The sequence below is a fragment of the Dipodomys merriami genome, unplaced genomic scaffold (assembly GCF_024711535.1).
Source record: "Dipodomys merriami isolate MVZ:Mamm:240054 unplaced genomic scaffold, mDipMer1.0.p SCAF_391, whole genome shotgun sequence".
Classification (NCBI taxonomy): domain Eukaryota; kingdom Metazoa; phylum Chordata; class Mammalia; order Rodentia; family Heteromyidae; genus Dipodomys; species Dipodomys merriami.
Genome location: NW_027205504.1, coordinates 239,569 through 244,574, shown reverse-complemented (window position 1 = coordinate 244,574; position 5,006 = coordinate 239,569). Strand labels below are relative to the sequence as shown.

The window sequence follows — 5,006 nt, the reverse complement described above, 5'->3', positions numbered from 1 at the left end:
ATAAAGTAAGGAAGACCTAAAGTTTTAACAGAAACTGTGTAGTTAACAAAGTCTTAACTCTTCGCTGTTTCTTCATACAAAGACTTTGCAACTTCTCATTAGTAAAGTTTCTATAAACTCTGAAATGTACATACTTAGTAGTATATGTCTGCCACAATAAATCTTAAATACTTTATAGAAAACTTATATGACCTACCAAACAATCTTAATTTTGGCATATAAGCAAATTCCCAAAATTAAACATAGTTAAAACATTAAAACTTTAAAAAAAACTTAACACTTGATGCAGTGTTCATTATGATAGGTGCCTTGTATAGAATAATTGAATTCCTCCTCCTACACATCTGTTGAACAACAAATATCTGGAATTATTTTGTTTTTGACATATCAATCTTTACTTTAGTCTTAAATGTGTGCTTATGTAAGAAATACATGGTTCTAAAATTTCATGACAATTCTTTTGAACTTTTTTTTGAATTGTCTAGCTCAAGAAAATCAATTCCACTTTATATATAAAAAATATTCTGTGCTCAATTCAGCAGCACATACACTAAAATTGGAACAATACAGAGAAGATTAGCATGGTCCCTGTGCAAGTATGACACGCAAATTCGCGAAGCGCTCCACATTTTTACAATAACAGATGCTGGAGGGGATGTGGCCAGAAGGGAACCTTACTTCATTCTTGGTGGGAGTGTAAGCTTGTTCAACCACTTATAAAGCAGTATGGAAGTTCCTTAAAAGATTCCATATAGAGCTCCCCTATGACCCAGCAATCCTACTTTTGGGCATTCACCTAGTCAGCAACAAGACCATATTAAAATTATCAATACAATTATGTTTATTGCAACATTATTTCCCATAGCAAAGATATGGAACCAACCCCGATGGCCCTCAGTAGATGAATGGATCAAGAAAACGTTGTGTGTGTGTGTGTGTGTGTGTGTGTGTGTGTGTGTGTGTGTGTGTGTGTGTGTGTGTGTATGGGAATTCTATCGTCCATCAGAAAGAATGACATCGCCCAATTTGTTACGGAATGGAAAGACTTGGAAAAATTATATTAACTGAAATAATCCAAGACCAAAGAAACATCAGTCACATGGTATCCCTTATTGGCAATAATTAATATATGTTGTGGATAAGCAGAAAAGGTTAGAAGCTGTGTGCATATGAATAGATAAGGTGATGTTAAGCTAAAGGAACCCCAAGATAGGGACACAAGTGGTTTTTTTCTTGCTGTTGTTTCTAAAGTATTTATAATGTACAATGTGATTTTTTTTGTTTTTTTTTATATGTTCCTCCCACACATAAATAAACATTTTTTACAGTCAACCTTGAAAAGCCATCTGGATAGACCATTTCTGTAAGTGGTAGCAGAATATTATTGATCTTATTATTAAGGATGCCAGATTGCCTCATTTTGAGACAATTAAAACAGGAATTTAGTCAGCTGTTTTTGTATCATTAAGGTGATCACTGCAGCCCAGAGAAGCTAATACATTGAAAAGTAATCCTAGACCTCTAAAAACAATACAAAACAAACAAAAAACTCCAGTAAGCAAGGTCAGTCAAGGCTCCCATCACAGCCTACATAAAGTCAGGCAAAAAACTGAAGCTGGGGGTCATTTAGCTGATAAGTAATATATTTTTTATAAGGCAGGCTGAAATAAAAGCTCCTGAGAGAGGTAGGAAAGACTGACCAGAGGGACTAAAATTGTTCACAGAAAGATTGGAAAATAGAATTTCTTATAAAAACAAATAAATTATAGAAAGCCTGTGCATTTAAGAACAACACAGAAGACCAATTCCAGAAATGCACATTTTTCTTAGAGGTCAGCTTAGTGAATTATCAATGGAAATTTTTGAAATCTTAAATATTTGACCCATGTGGAAGTAGGACAATTTCTCAAGAGAAAGAAAAAGTCATCACTCTGTTAGGAGGTCCAATATCAAATTAAGAAGTAATCAAGCACAGATTTGTAATAAAAAGAGAAAACAATTATTCGAAATGAGGGATTCATTTGTTTTAATGTAAATATTTTTGATTTAGGTGCTAGCGATTACCATACAATTGATCCAGTCCCACAGTTGAGTTGACAGTGACTGCAGTATTCCCACATGAAGAAAAAGAGAAAAGTTACAAATGTCAGATCAAATGAGTTGAGGATGAAGTGTTCTAATATTAATATCTGAGGTATAGACACAGGTGAAGAGGTGGATTTTCTTTCATAAAAATCCCCCATTTTTAGCCTGCTGACAGTGGCTCACAGCTGTAATCCTAGCTACTCAGGAATCTAAGATCAGAGGACTGCTGTTCAAAGCCAAGGTGGGCAGGAAAGTCCTTGAGACTCATCTCCATTTAACCACCAGAAAACCAGAAGTGGCAATATGGTTCAAAAGGTAAAGCATTCACCTTGAGTTGGAGAGCTCAGGGACAGTGCCCAAGTCCAGACTTCAAGCCCCTCGACCAATAACAACAACAACAAAAAAGTCTGCCTTTTCTTGGACTGCCTATAGCTTTTCTTAACATTCAAAAAAAATTTTTTATTACCCACTACAGGTAAGTCCTATTCTAGCTGTTGCAAATAGAAAGATTTTGTATCTTATGTCAAAAGGTTCATATTTGGGGAAACAAATACCAGCAGTGGTGACTTTTTTTCCAGTCCTTGAACTCTGGGCCTGGGCCCTGAACATGGTTATACTGGGAGCTTTAATGTGAGCTTGTTTGTTATTTATTGGATTACTGCCCATGCGAGGAATTACTGGGTCATAAGGGAGATCTGTTTAGTCTTTGGCAGAATGTCCGTACTGCATTTCAGATTGGTTGGACAAATTTAATTTCCCACCAACAGTGTAATAGAGTTCCCATTTGGCTACATCCACGTTAGCATTTGCTATTCTCAGTTTTCTTGATAATGGCAATTCAAACTGGAGGAAAAATCTCTCTTGTAGATTTGTAGGTACCTTCTAGCTACCATTAATGAATGAATATATGAAACCTATATTGCTCAAGTGTGCATTCCTTTCTCTTAGTATAATTTTCCCAAGCCTTTGATGTTCCTTAAGACTGGTGAACAGTCAACCTTTCTAATGGGTGAATAGAATTCCAGTGTGTGTGTGTGTGTGTGTGTGTGTGTGTATGTGTGTGTGTGTGTGTGTGTGTGTGTGTGTGTGTGTGTGTGTGTGTGTGTGTGTGTGTGTGTGTCCAAGATGACTATAGGCCTATGAGTTCATTTCTCAGCTTTCTCTTTCAACTGTAATTGTGTAATTCAATAATAAATTTGGATTGCTTTCTCTATTGCATTGAAGAATATTGTAGGGATGTTGATGGGTATTGCATTGCTAATTGGGGGCAGTATTGTAGTTTTCACAATGTTAATTCTTCCAACCAGGAGCATTGAAAGACTTTCAATTTCGCTTTTAGGCTTTTAAAATATTCACAATAGAGGTCCTTCACATTTTTGTTAAATTAATTAATTCCTAGTTTTATTGTTGTTTGGTTTTGCTTAGATTTGATTTGATTTTGAGGCTAATATATATGAGGTTGTTTTTTGGATTTCAGCCTGGATCTTCCCATTGTTGGTAACACAGGAAAACTACTGATTCTTGTAGTTTTATACCCTGCTACATTGCTGAAGATTAGCATCACTTTTACTAACTTTTTTGGGGGGGAAGCTATAGGGTCCTTTATATAAAGTATCATTTCATCTGTGAAAAGGGATAGTTTTACTCCTTTCATATTTGGATCCCTTTTATATTTTTCTCTTGCCTATTGTCCTTGCTAGAAAATCCACTACTATATTGAAGAGTAGTAGAGAGAGTGGGCATCCTTTTCTCATTCCTGATTTTACTGTCTTCATGCCTCCATCGTTAGGCACATGCTTATTTTCTCTTTGTCGTATACATACTCTGTATTATATTGAGGAAAGTTCCATGCATTCCTAGCTTCTCAGAGCTTTCAATCAAAAAGGGGTATTAGAGTTTGTTAAAAGCTATTTCTACATCTATATAAACAATCATGTGGTTCTTGTCCCTGCTTCTGATGATGATGTGTGTTATGTTGATTGATAAGTATATTGAATCCAGCCATATCCTAGGATGAATAGTATTTGATCATAGCATGTTTTTTTTGTTAATTGTCGAAGTTGATTAGTGAGAATTGTATTGAGAAGTTATGCATCAATGCTTATCAAAGCTGGGTTCATAGTTCTCTTTCTTTGATGAGTCCCTAGCTGATTTGAGGAAGATTCTAATTCTAGCTTCTTAGATTGTGTTTCATAATTCCATTTCCCTTTCTATTCCATTGAAGAGTTAGAGCAGAGTATTGTAAGTTCTTTTCAGGCCTTAATTTCATGGTAAATCTATTGAGTCCTAGATTTTTCTGTTATGAGAAATTGTTTATTGACATTTCATTTTCATTACTTCTTATGCATCATTTCCTGGTTCAGTTCGAGTATAGGAAAGCATCAATTACTCCAGGATTCTCCAGGTGATTGGTATATAGTTTTCAAAGAACTCTCTTATAACATTCACAATTTTGCTAATTTTTGTTATGATATCTCATTTTTTCTCTAATTTTATCTATTTGGGTGAATTCCCTTAGGAGCTCTTAGTAGCAATAACTCATCTACTCTTAATATAATTACCTAGTTCTCATCATATATAACCAGTTCCTGTTTTTCTTGATCTTCCTTCTGTAGGATATATTTGATTAACATCTATGCCACTGATGTGGTGGAGAGTTTGGCTTGGGACCATATTCACTGATGGTAGTTGTTTGCCTTTAATGTTTGTTATATATCATGCCAGGCTTTTCTTTTTATCATATCAACTAAGAAATCTGTGTTTATTCTGACTGTATATACTTTATAAATAATCAATCTTTTCTCTATGGCAGCTTTAAGAATCGTTTCCTTGATCATTAATGATCCTCTAATGGATTATGATGTGGTGGTGGGTTGTTCTCTTCTAGAATTCTGTTTGGTGTTCTAAAGGCTTCTTTTCTC

The 5,006-nt window shown here is 35.0% G+C and overlaps 1 non-coding gene across 1 annotated transcript; it reads left to right on the top strand.

The window, feature by feature from the left end:
• Window positions 1-526: 526 nt before the first annotated feature.
• Window positions 527-633, top strand: LOC138805396 (U6 spliceosomal RNA). The gene has a single exon (XR_011365527.1). It is a non-coding gene; the product is annotated as a U6 spliceosomal RNA (small nuclear RNA).
• The last annotated feature ends 4,373 nt before the right edge of the window (window positions 634-5,006 follow it).